The sequence below is a fragment of the Schistocerca americana genome, chromosome 2 (genome assembly GCF_021461395.2).
Source record: "Schistocerca americana isolate TAMUIC-IGC-003095 chromosome 2, iqSchAmer2.1, whole genome shotgun sequence".
NCBI lineage: Eukaryota > Metazoa > Arthropoda > Insecta > Orthoptera > Acrididae > Schistocerca > Schistocerca americana.
The window spans coordinates 1,031,205,131-1,031,218,917 of record NC_060120.1 but is presented as its reverse complement, the minus strand read 5'-3'; positions in this window follow the sequence as shown (position 1 = coordinate 1,031,218,917).

Sequence of the window (13,787 nt, the reverse complement as noted above, 5' to 3'; positions counted from 1 at the left end):
CACTCTCGCCGTGAGGTAAGCTGTTAATAATTTACTGCCAGCGCCATTGTGTTTACTGAGCAAATATTGTGCTCCGTTGGCGTGTCGTTGTCCCTGACAGCTGTTCTATCTTGTATTTCGTAACTCCCAGCGTCCAAACAGGCTGTCCATCAGTGACCGTGACCCGGCGGGCAACGATTGGACCGCCGTAGCTACTGCCATGTGCACTGTTCCCCTACTGTCGGCAGATACAACACGCTTGCTGATGATATGTTTATTAAGTTCTTACCAGTAACAATATTCAGCATTTACTGTCCCGTTAATTCTTTCTCTGCTTGACAAAGAACAAGTTAATAAGGGCAATCACTATTGCAAAAGTAGATTCACATGCAATGTTTCCAGTTATTGACTAAAAAAGGGCTGATCTATAGATGAAAAGAAAAAATGGCGAAGGTAACTGGAGATGACTAGTTCATCCATAGAAAAAGTAAAAACAGGTAACATAATACAGACTCAACAATGGTCGCCCATGATGAAATAGAAGCAATAAAATATAAAAATAGATAACATAACATAAAATAGAAATATGGGAAACTGAAAAGATACCAGAAGGCTGGAAGTGTTTCTCATCCATCCCTTTCACAAGAAACATGATAAGCAAAACTTAAATAACTACAGAGGTATATCTTTGTTGCCAGTGGGCTATAAAATATTTTCAACAATACTACTAAACAAGGTAGAAGCAATACTTGATAGCCAATTGGGAGAGTATCAGAGTGGATTTAGAAAGGACAGATCTTGCTCAGAACAGATTTTCAACCTAAAGTCCATAATTCGTCACCGACTTACAAACTCCAAAGATATAGTTTTAACATTTATAGATTTTAGAAAGTCATTTGACTCAATTGGTAGAGAAACGCTAGATAAAGTGATCAGAGAATCTGGCATCAAATCTAAATTAGCAAACCTTATTCGTGAAACGCTCACAGACACCAAATCAAAAGTAAAGTTTTAGTGTGAAATATCGAAGGCATTCAACATAAAAACAGATGTAAGGCAAGGTTATGGCCTTTCTCCACTCCTGTTTAACTGCGTACTAGAGAAAATAGTAAGAGAATGGAAACAAAAACTAAAAGAAGAGACGCTATCACCAATCAGACTGGGAACTAAAAACAAAAATACTGAAATTCACTGTTTAGCATTTGCGGATGATTTTGCCATTCTTTCTGAAAAACTAACAAATGCCGGAATACAAATCAATCTCTTAGAAGAAATAGCCAACAAAGCAGGTTAAAGAATATCTGCAGAAAAAACAAAATTTATGACAAATATAAAAAATGCTCCGGAATCTCTAGCAACAGATATTGGCCTGATAAAGAGGGTAAATAAATTTAAATATTTGGGAGAAATTGTCCAACAAAATGGCTTAGAAAAATTCGCTCTAGAATAAAGAGTACATAAAATGGAGAGAGCTTATGGACTAACTAGGAATGTCTACAGCAAAAGGTGTCTGCCTAAAAATTTGAAGATAAAGCACTACAACACATTAGTAAAACCAGAAAGTCTTCATGCAAGTGAATGTTTAGTACTGAACTACAAATTACACGAACTTGAAGTCCTAGAAAGAAAAATCATTCGAAAAATATTTTGACCACCAAAAAACGCAGAGGTATGGAAATTAAGAAGCAGTGAAGAAGTTTATCGCAACATAGAAAACATAAATGAAACACTACGAAAGAGGCGACTGCTAGTTTTTGGTCACTTATACAGAATGAACAGCAACCGGTTAACCAAACAGATTTTTAAATATCTTTGGGACAAGAAGTCAACAATACCCTTGATACAAGAAGTTAGGAAAGATTTGGAAAGAAACAACTTAAGTGAAAAAGATACAACAGAAAGAGAGAGTTTCAAGAGCAAAGTGTTAAAAGTGGAAGGATTCCAAGGCAAGAGGAGAGAAATAGGATACATAGTGAATAGATGAAAGAATACTGGAGGAAAAGCAAAGAACAACAAAGAAGGAAGCATTGAAATTGGTGCTTGGTCCTTAGATGACCAGAACGAAGAAAGAAAGAAAGAAAGAAGAATAACATAAAATAGAACAATATATTTTAAAAGCTGCAAAATATAAATGAAATGGAGAAATAAAACTCCAAGTACTAAAAATTAAACTTTTGCTTTAAAGTGAGTCCCAAACAGGGTTGCAGACTGGTTGAAGGTTTCCGTACATGAATCAGTAAAAACAGAATCCTAATCGGATCCTTTGGTGTCCACCAGCCCGACCGTCTGTCTGTCTGCCCGATCGTTAAGAATTCCTTTTCTCAGTAGTGAGTAGACGTAACACGTTGTAATTTCTGTCACATAGTGACGTCTTTGGTCCCTTGGCGGTGTAAAACAATGAAGCCTTGAAGTTACTGCAATGAAAAGATACAGCCATTTGTATCACATATTTTAATGCGGGCGAATTCACTCATCAGAACCTGTAGGGTACTTAATGAAATTTGCCAAGAACGGTTTCTTAGTACAGCCAAGGGAAAAAACCAAAACAGTAAATTTGTTGCTACATCACACAAAAAAATTTTTTTTGTCCTTCCTTATCTGACTGTCTGGCTATCCGTCCGTCTGTTAAGACCCATTTTTCTTAGGAATGGGTAAACGTATCAAATTTGTCACATACTAAGGTCTACGGTCCCCTGGAGGTGTAAAAAACTGAAGCTTCAAAGTCAATGCAGTCGAAAGATACGGCCATTTATATCACGTAATTAGATACACGCAACGTGTCAAAACCTTTAGCATACTTTCTGTTGGCCTAGAATCAAATTTGGCAAGAATGTGTATTTCGCAGTACAACCAAAACAAAAAATCTGAAAACTGTAAATCTGTCATACCACATGAAAAAAAATTGTCGCTTATTGCCACGCTCTCTCTCTCTCTCTCTCTCTCTCTCTCTCTCTCTCTCTCTCTCTCTCTCTCTCATAGCCCGCCTGTTAAGATCGCTTTTTCTAAGGAACGGGTAGACGTATCAAGCTGAAATTTATGACAAATGCTGTCTGTAATCCCTTGGCGGTATACGTTAGATTTTAAGACAGTGTATATTTTGATACTCGCAAACTCACTCATCAGTACCTATAGGGTATTTCTTGTTGACAAGAGTAATGTAATTTGCCAAGAAGAAAGATTTTGCACTACAACTAAAGGAAGAATCCGAAAACTATTCATCTGTAACTATATCACACAAAAAAATATACTTTCACAATTTGTTATCCGACGTCAAACTTGAAATTGAAACAGTCATCAGTCCCCCATACTGGTTGACTGTCACAACGATTCAAGTCAAACATCACGTAAGGACCGACTTTGTTACCAGAAGTGACTGCTGCTGCTGGATATAAGATTGATAAATCCCGAAACGAGTCGTATGAGTAATTAAGTTATTCCTTGCCTGATGTTTGACTTTACCATTGCGACCCATTCGACCTGATAGGACAACACAGATTATTATAATAATAGTCGTCAGCCCCCTCCATGACTTTAGGTCACGTGTACATTATTGAAATTAAAATATTTTCGAAAATTTTGGAATACCTGGGAGCGACATCTTGCAAGTATCAATGTCGATAACAGGTAAAAATGGTCGGGATTCTCGACTCCTGGGACGCATGAAGTGTCTATGTAAATAATTAAATTTTTACGCAACCCTCTGTGCGCGAGTCTTAAACCTGGCCTATTTTTTTAATTTGCATGCCGGTAAGATAATGAAGTATCAAAGAAAAGTTCAGACTGTCTGAAAAATGGAGAAGTCATAACATGGCTGAGGTTCTGACGTGGCATTGCCGTTTTGGCAAGAAGTGGAGTTGATAGAAGCGTAAAGTTGAATAGGCACCCATTGGTCTCAGGTTTTGTATTAAATAGGAACGAGAAAAATATTATTATATTAAAAAGAATAAAGAGTAAGATAGTCAAAAATAAAATGGTAAAAGAAAATTTCTGGACTGTATAATAGTTTGAGACCAAGAAAAGTATTATAAAAAGAGGAAGACCAACGAGACTGGTTATCAGACTTGCACAAGTAATGTTCAATTTAGATGGGAATTCTGGCGCCAGGATCATCCCCCATCTAAACTGATGCAAGGCAATTTAATACGGTACCTGAAACGACACTGACGACTCCTGGCATGACGCGCATTTCGTTGTTGTCACGTCAGGGTACCCTTATATTGCATTGCACTAGACACTGACAACACCTGAATAACACTGAAAGTGGGTAGTTAAGCTTATATATCACTGTATAGTAGGTGGGAGTGTGGGGCTTAAAAATCGTAGAGGAAAACCAGGAGATAACTACAACAAGTAGAGTAAGAAGAACCTAAGTTGCAGTAGTCACACAGACACGAAGAGGCTTGCAGAAGGGCTGCATCAAACGATTGATTAAATTGATCAATTAAGTACCGCTCACCCCACCCCTGGATGTCATATGTTTTCCCCAGCTGGCACGTGGGTCCCCTCCTCCCCCTCCCTACCTCCCACCTCCAACCACCCCCTCCACACCTTCCCTATTGGCGGGAATTTCGAATTTTGGCGGGAAAATTCAAAAATGGCGGGAATTTCTTTGTCGTAGGTCTGTGCTGACCTCCCACTCCACCGGGGAATGGGCGGGAAATTCAAAATCGCTGGTGCCCTTTTCGGTACTCAAACCGCGGTCCTCCTGGGCGGAAATCCCAAGTGCTCCCCCAACACATTGTCCAAATGTAAGAGAGGCAGGTTAGGTTAGTGTACTTTATTTATCTTGGTTTGAAAACTGAAGTAAAAATCGGTCCTAATTACATATCTATATGTATAGCGCTACATAATGAGCACCTAAATCGCAATACAGCTCAAAAATTGACAATGCCATACAACTGGTGCTATCCCACTGGGAAAAAGTTTCACAATACCATTAGAAACAAATAGCAAACCTAATGAAACTCTACATAGGATGATCCCTTCACCTACGAGAGTGATAGGTACTATCTATATTTTTGGCGGGAAATATGTTCAACTGAGATGTCGGTGTTGGACTGAGGGCAACTTAATAAGTGTATCACCTGTAAGCATACAGCTGAGGCCCGCATCTATTGCTGTTTGACATCGGGGTTTGCTACAGATGCCTCCCAGTACATTGGCCGACAATCACACTGCACCCCAGGTAATCGAAATTCAGGAAACCCAATAAACACTACATCAACTGGTATAGAATGCTTTACTGTTTTAATTATGCATCGAAATAGTCATGGGAAAAACCAGCACACATAATCAACAGGTCATAATGCAACACATTTACAATCCCAAAAGATTGCACCAGAAGAGAGTGACGGCAGTTGTACGTGTGGTCATCAACTAATCAACTTCGAGCTGTTTGTATCTCCCTCTATCACCCTTCCATGTCCCTCCCTTCCCCCCCCCTCCCCCCCCCCCCCCCCACTGTAGGTAGGAATACAGGCCGATTCTATCTTGTCACTGATGGTCCACAAAGAGATCAGTCTGGAGACAGTATTATACTGTCTTCGGCCTGCAGAACTCAGTAACAGATGGATGCTTCCTGCAGTCTGCTAAAGACTCGAACAACAACGAAATTCTAGAGATAGCTTTTTCGAAAGGACAGCTGCTACTGATTCTGCGCGTCACCAATACTAACTTCAGCCCCCGCCATATCTGGGAGCAGAGTCCTCAGTCCAATGCATCCCCAGCAGAGCGCGTGCCTGGATGGTCCACACGGTCAGTCAATGATAACGATGCTGGCATACACAATAGGCTGCAGCTCCGGCGTGCCACAGAGAAAAGCGAGATAAATCACAGCTACCCCGACTGTGAGCTGTTAGTCAGCTGAAGCAGCATGCCCCACGCCTCCAGTAGCTTCACATGTAAACACACTCTCTTCTGCAATGGACAACCCTCCACTGTAACAATTGTGTTTAAAATCAACACACCTCTTATAAGCGTGCATCTACTAACAAAAGAAAATACAATCTCAACAAAGATAGATCTCCCGTTTCCACGAAAATAGGCGCAGTCTATTTTCTTTTAGTTTCATGAGCAAAGTCTGTATAGTTTGAGAGCATTCCTCGTTTTCAAATTATACACTGTCATGCACGTGGCCATGCTTTTACATTCAAATGCAGGATACAATTCGCATCTCTGTGTTCCCCACCTTCTGTTATTTTGCAACATCCAACAGAGTTAGAAAAAAGAAACTACAGCACTATCGCCGATTACATATGACCAAACTGCAGAGGTCGGTGCTATACATCTGACATTTTTGCTCTGTAAGTTACCTCACCTCTATACATGTCCACTCTGAGTAAACTCGAAACAGACATCCAATATTTTGCTGCAAAAAATGTCCTCCATATTTCATCAGAGTAAATAAAAAGCGAGAATTTAAACTCCAAAGAAACGACATTTATGTTAAGTGAGTTCTTTCAACTTGATGGACAAAGTTACATGGGCTGAGAGTGACCCTCGCATTCAGACCAATGTCTGTAAATAGACTGCCATGCGTGTGTGCATTAAAAACATTTCAGACACATGAGATAACATTACAGAATAAAGCCTTTCATGTCATTTGTTCAAAAGCACAATCATTACACATTCAACAACAACAAGCTATAATTGAGGAGGATTTTGTTGTTTTGTACACTATGGCAGATCTCATATTACCAGTGCATTACTATGTTGCACTGGCGTTTGCGAAACATAAAAAACAAATCGTGAGAGCCTGCCTTCTAATAGAACCTCAAAATGTTACCTAATAGAGAACTCTATAGCCGGCAGACTATCATTCACAGTAGTAGCAGAATGTTGCACTGTAGTTTCGTAAGCAATTTCGTCTCCATAGAACAGCGTGTTTCACGCAATCTACTCATATATCGGGAAAAACACTATTATTTCTAGATTCCACGACAAGCTATAACTCAAGCGTTGTCTACTTTATAATTAGAGGTTATGAAGCATGAAGTAACACAGGACTTGAGATAATATATATTTTTAAACACACAATCGTGAAGACAACAATAAAAACGGTCATGATCCCTGACAGTAGATACCATGGATTTCTATTAGTTTTATGAGCAAAAATTGGTGTAGTTTGAGAGCATTCCATGTATTCAAATTATAAATTGTCATGCATGAGCACATTACATTCATTTCAGACATATGAAATACCAATACAGATCAGCATCTATACAGACATTCATTATGTTCGAGAGCACTCCTCATCATTACTTTGTAATATCCATATCAGGTAAAAATCTGTGAACCATCTGCTTCCAAACTTTAACCTGTCATACCACTCTTTGTAACAGAACCTCCGAACACGACCCTATACGATTTTACTGCAACTCTCTCTCCTGATGTATCGAAAAACAAATACCATCAGGATGTTGACACAGAGCATATTACATACACATGTGTTGGTCTATTGAAGCAGGTGGCCAGTGATCAAAGTCACTTGCACAGACCTATGTAAAATTATGTCGCCTGTACTGGAGGAAGACCACATCCCAGAGGCTATCAATCACGAGAGATCGTTCCTGTGTTGTTCTCGCATAAGCAGTTTGATACTTTGTTTTTAAACTGTAACACATCCAATTAGTGTATGACTGCAGCTTTGTACACCGCCAAATGTTTTGTTTTTCTACCATGACATCGAGGTCTGTGTCAGGTGCTAAACTAACATTAACATGTTACGATCCATTGGCTCTCACAGAAACCTGTACTTTGCATGCTGTGAACTATGCTGCTCCCACAACGAACAGGATTGTAGAAATAAAAAACAGAGGTAATGTTTCTTATTGAGAAAACACCGCAACACACAGAAACTGGAAGAGTTTGCAGTATTGTAAAGTATTTCCAAACAACTGTCCAAAGGTAATGATCTATTCAGTTAATCTCATCTTCCACAGTGACAGGGCAGCAGATGTCACTGTGTTCCATTTCAGAGAGACAAAGAGCATTGTTTCCTCAGTTTGTGGTCATGTACACCATCAATGCTCCGTTGTTGACCATCGCTAGAAGGTGGTGTTCACAACACACTGGGGTCCCAGAAATAAAAAGAGGTAATCTTATCTTAGTGGTGAAAAGCAAATGTGGAGGGTCATCGCTGCATGTAGAAATAGTATGAGTCTGCAGCATTGAGGAACATCGCCAAGCAACTGTCTGAAGGTAATGACCTCTATATTTAATCCCATGCTCCACACTGGCAAGTAACAGATGTCAAGAGTTCGCCAAGGCTCTCTCCATTTCAAACATGTGATGCCAGTCAATCATTACGTCATAAACAATAGCATACATGTCTTGATATAAAATTGAACAAAACCTGTCTATACGAAAACATAGTACCTAAATATGTAAACATTAAGACTAACTGTAAATCTATCTCATCACAACTTGTTAAAGCTAGGGGTGAGAAGTTCTGGCTAAGATGTGAAGTAAAACTGTTCTATAAATGGAAAGAAAACCTAAGCTGATTAGCTTACAGCATCTATCTGGAATTAATGTTATTAGCACATCCAGCACAGATCCCATTACTGCATGATATCCTTCGAAACATAATAAAATACACATACAATAAAATAAACAGCACTCATCAAAAGAAGCTTGACAATTTGAGAAAGAGAAACAAGCTGCCTATCGATAAATGCCTAAATAAGGATAGTAACCCCCACAAATTTTTCCCAAGAGTTGTAAATTCAACCAACATTGAATTCAGTCAGACAGAGATGACACTACTAAATAAGGGTTTGAAAGATAATATAAATCTAACTATCAATCACAAAAACATAAAAGACACCATAAGCTCACTTAAGATAGCCAGTGGCTTTGCAAAACTTAATGACACTGAACAAACAGTAATAGGCCACAAGGCTAATAAAATTATACAGAAACACATAACCACAAAAGCAACAAAAACAAACGACTTTGAAATAAATGTACTCCAGACAATTAATAATTAACTACAAAACCATAATGCCCTGGCAGCAAAATCTGATAAAGGTTCCACAACAGTTATTATGTTTAAGGATGATTATATACACAAAACACTCGAATTCTTTGCAAACAACCACATACTGGAAGTCCAAGTTGACCCCACACCAAAGTTTCAAGCTAAAATAAGAAAATGCCTCAACAACAGTAACTTCCTTTTCACTAAGAATGAAGTACAAGACCTTATTGTGATGAACACAACAGCCCCCAAACTCAGAGCACAACCAAAAGTCCATAAAACCAACACACCTATCACGTCTGTTGTGAATTCAATTAATATTCCAGCTTACAAATTAATGAGAGAAATAAATGACGTACTTGTAGATAAATACACATTTGAAAAATAATATTCCATAAAGAACAGCTATGAACTTATCAACAGTTGGAAAGATTTGACGGTACCACCTCAAGCCAAGCTTCTATCGCTAGATATTGTTAACCTTTGCAGCAGTATACCTGTAGATGAAACAGTTGAGATAATAAGAATGAACCTATTGAGAAACAATCAATGAGCAAACCAGAAATCATAGAACTTGTAGATGTACTTAATCTATTGCTCTCACATAATTACTTGTCTTTTAACAATAAAATTTACAAGCAGGACCAAGGACTAGCAATGGGAAGCCCTCTCAGTGGCCTATTAGCTGAAATATTTATCAACCATATAGAAAATAAGATTCTAACAGTAAATGATAACATTACAAGCAAAGTTAAATTCTATAAGAGATATGTAGATGACACCCTCATTCTATTTGATGGCACAGAGGATGAAGTGACAAAACTTTTTAACAAATTCAATAGCCTACATAAAAATTATTCAATTCACCCTTGAACAGGAAGAAGACAACACCATACCTTTTCCTGACATAAAAATATCAAAACAGAACCAAAAGGTAGCTTTCAATGTTCACAGGAAACCTACTGGCACTGACACCACAATACCAAACTCCTCAACACATCCCTCCCCCCTTAAAAATGCTGCTTGTAGATCAATGCTGCACAGAGCACACAAATTTCCACTTCAACATACAGAACTCCAACAAGGAATAGAAATCATAACATATACTGCAATAAACAATGGATATGAACCTTCTCTAATTAATAACATGTCACAACAGATAAAAAATAAACTGAACAAACAACATCAAACTACACTCACAACTGACAGTGCCCCAGCAGTCAAATATGTAAAAATGCCATATCTTGGAATAGTATCTGACAAATTAGCAACACTATTCAAAAACACAGAAGTAAAAATTAGCTTCAGCACCAACAACAACCTAAGTAGGAAGCTTATACACAATATAAAACCACCAGAAACAAGTCTTGATGCATCTGGCATTTACAAAATGACCTGCAGCCAATGTAATAAATATTGTATGGGCCAAACAGGCAGAAATTTCAGAACCCGATTCAAAGAACATTTAGACTGCTACAGGCTTGATAAATGTAACAAATCAGCAGTAGAAACTCACATTAAAGACACAGGCCACCCTGGCCCCTCACTCACGTGTGGGAAGATTCCATCTCGGTTCTGATCAGAACAGGGACCAGCAGTACTGGTATTAATAAATTTCTGTTTCCTATAGCGCTGGCTTCAACCATCATCTGCCGATGGCGTAGTAAATCGCCGAAACTGGTAGCCAAATAAAAAAAATTTGGAAACTAGACGGCTGAAAGATGATCTGGCTCTCTGAGCACTATGCGACTTAACTTCTGAGGTCATCAGTCGCCTAGAACTTAGAACTACTTAAACCTAACTAACCTAAGGACATCACACATCCATGCCCGAGGCAGGATTCGAACCTGCGACCGTTGCGGTCGCTCGGTTCCAGACTGTATCGCCTAGAACCGCACGGCCACTCCGGCCGGCTGAAAGATGATCTATTTGACATCCTGTATCGAACACCCGAGTCGCGCAAACACCTCTGAAAAGATGGACAGACAGAGACTTGGATGACAGTGTCTGCAAGTTCCAAAACCGCAGGAGTCACAGCTGTGCGCGGCTGACCAGCACGTGGGTGATGGGAGAGGTTTGCGCGGCCTTGTTGTGATGATGACAGAGGCCTCGCCCAACGACTCACCGCGCTTTTCTTCACTGCCAGGTCGCCGTAGTCTTTCTGCAAACGCTTGTGAGTATCTGCGATGCTCTGGTTTTCCGCTAAAAGTATTTCAGTGACGTCTCTCTGCTTGGAACGCACCTCCCTTACGGACGCCATTTTGAAGGCTACGCACAGCGCCGCCACCTGTCGGAACTTCATGAAGCTATAGGGGCTGAAGCGGAAATAATCCACCATGTCCCACAACAAATTCCGCATTGTTTTCAAGCGAATTTGTCAGAGAACAAAGTGTTCTATTACTTACTGAACACCCCTTGTGGTTGACTTACAAATAGGCGAGCAGAAATTGCAAAGGAACTGTTCATTGTTTTCTATAAGTATGTACAGACCCTTAGAACGTTTACAGATAATGCTATCGTTTACCCTCAAGTAAACTCAATTAGAGGATCAAAAAGACACCCTCGTGGTTGACTTACAAATAGCCAACCAGAAATTGCAAAGGAACTATTCATCGTTTTCTATTAGTATGTGCAGCCCCCTTAGAACGTTTACAGATAATGCTATCATTTACCCTCAAGTAAACTCAATTACAAGATCAAAAAGAATTACAAATATCAGCTTTGTGTAAAAAGTGGTAGTTGATCCTCTACATGATTACTAAAAAAAAAAAATCTGTTCAAATCTGGTTACACGATATATCTCACAAAAATAATGGTTTCCGACTCAGCTAAGTTCCTGAGGACTACAATTATGAACCACTTACATTGGAACCACGATGCAGAAAAGACTGCCTTTTTGCTTCTGCATTATTGCTTTGCGGTATGCGATCCTTACCAGATGAGATTGATGCAGGACATCTAAAACGTTCAAACAAGGACTGCTCGATTTGTATTGTGAAGTATGTGTGGTGGGTGGGAGGTCGGAACGGAATGTGATGTGACATGATAAGCGAGTTGAAGTGACACTCATTAAAACAAAGGATTTTTTTGTTGAGAGAGCTCTTTTCACGAAATTATTATCAGCCGCTGTCCCCTCCGAATGTCAAAGCATTTTGTTGATTCCTAAGTATGTAACAGAAGAAATATTACAGTTGATCGATTGAAAAAAAAAGTAGAAATACATTTAGGGAAACTCAGGAACACAGAAATACGTCACTTGGGAATGAAATAAATAGGAAGTGCAGGGAAGCTAAGGCGAAATGACTGCGCGAAAAATGTGAAGAAATCGAAAGGAAATCATGGTAGCAAGGACTGACTCATCATACAGAAAAAACTTCGATGCAAGGGTGGTAAATTAATAGTGCAACGGGAATTCCACTGTTACATGCAGAAGAGAGAGCGTATAGGTGGAAAGAGTACATTGAAGGCCTCTAAAAAGGGAAGGCTTGCTTTACGACGCGAAAGAAGAAGAAATAGGAGTCGACAGAGAAGAGAGAGGGGATCCAGTATTAGAATCGGAATTTAAAACGGATTTGGAAGACTTATGATCGAATAAAACAGAAGGGATAGAAAATATTCCATCGGAATTTCCAAAATCGTTGGTGACAGTGGCCACAAAAATGGTGTGTACATTGTATGAGTCTGGCAATATACCAATTGACATTCGAAAATACAGCATTCATACAATTCCGAAGACTGCGAAAGCAGGTAAGTGCGAGAATTGTTACAGAATGGGACCAACAGCTCATGCAGCCAAGTTGTTGACAAGAATAATGTACAGGAGAATGCAAAAGAAAACTGAGGATATGTTAGATGATCAGTTTTGCTTTAGGGAAGATAAAGGCACCAAAGAGGAAATTCTGACTTTGCGGTCGACAGTGGAAGAAAGACCAAATAAAAAATCAAGATATGTTCATATGATTTGCTGAGCTGAAAAAAGCGTTCGACGATGTCAAATAGTGCAAGATGTTCGAAATTCAGAGAAAAATAGGGGTCAGCTATTGGGAAAGACGGGTACAACACAATATACAAGGTTGTCCATTGATCGTGTCTGGGCTAAATATCTCACGAAATAAGTGTCAAACAAAATAACTACAAAGGACGAAACTTGTCTAGCTTGGAGGGGGAAACCAGATGGCGCTATGGTTGGCCCGCTAGCGCAATAAATGCTCAGAATAATGTCCGTCAACCTCAATGCATTTGGCAATACGTGTAACGACATTCCGATCAACAGCGAGTAGTTCACCTTCCGTAATGTTCGCACATGCATTGACATCGCGCTGACGCATGTTGTCAGGCGTTGTGGGTGGATCACGACAGCAAATATCCCTCAACTTTCCCCACAGAAAGAAATCCGGGTCGTCAGATCCTGTGAACGTGCGGGCCATGGTATGGTGCTTCGACGACCAATCCACCTGTCATGATATAGGCTATTCAATATCGCTTCAACCGCACGCGAGCTATGTGCCGGACATCTATCATGTTGGAAGTACATCGCCATTCTGTCATGCAGTGAAACATCTTGTAGTAACATCGGTAGAACATTACGTAGGAAATCAGCATACATTGCACCATTTAGATTGCCATCGATAAAATGGGGCCCAATTATCCTTCCTCCCATAATGCCGCACCATACATTAACCCGTCAAGGTCGCTGATGTTCCACTTGTCGCAGCCATTGTGGATTTTCCGTTGCCCAATAGTGCATATTATGCCGGTTTACCGCTGTTGGTGAATGGCGCTTCGTCGCTAAATAGAACGCGTGCAAAAAATCTGTCATCGTCCCGTA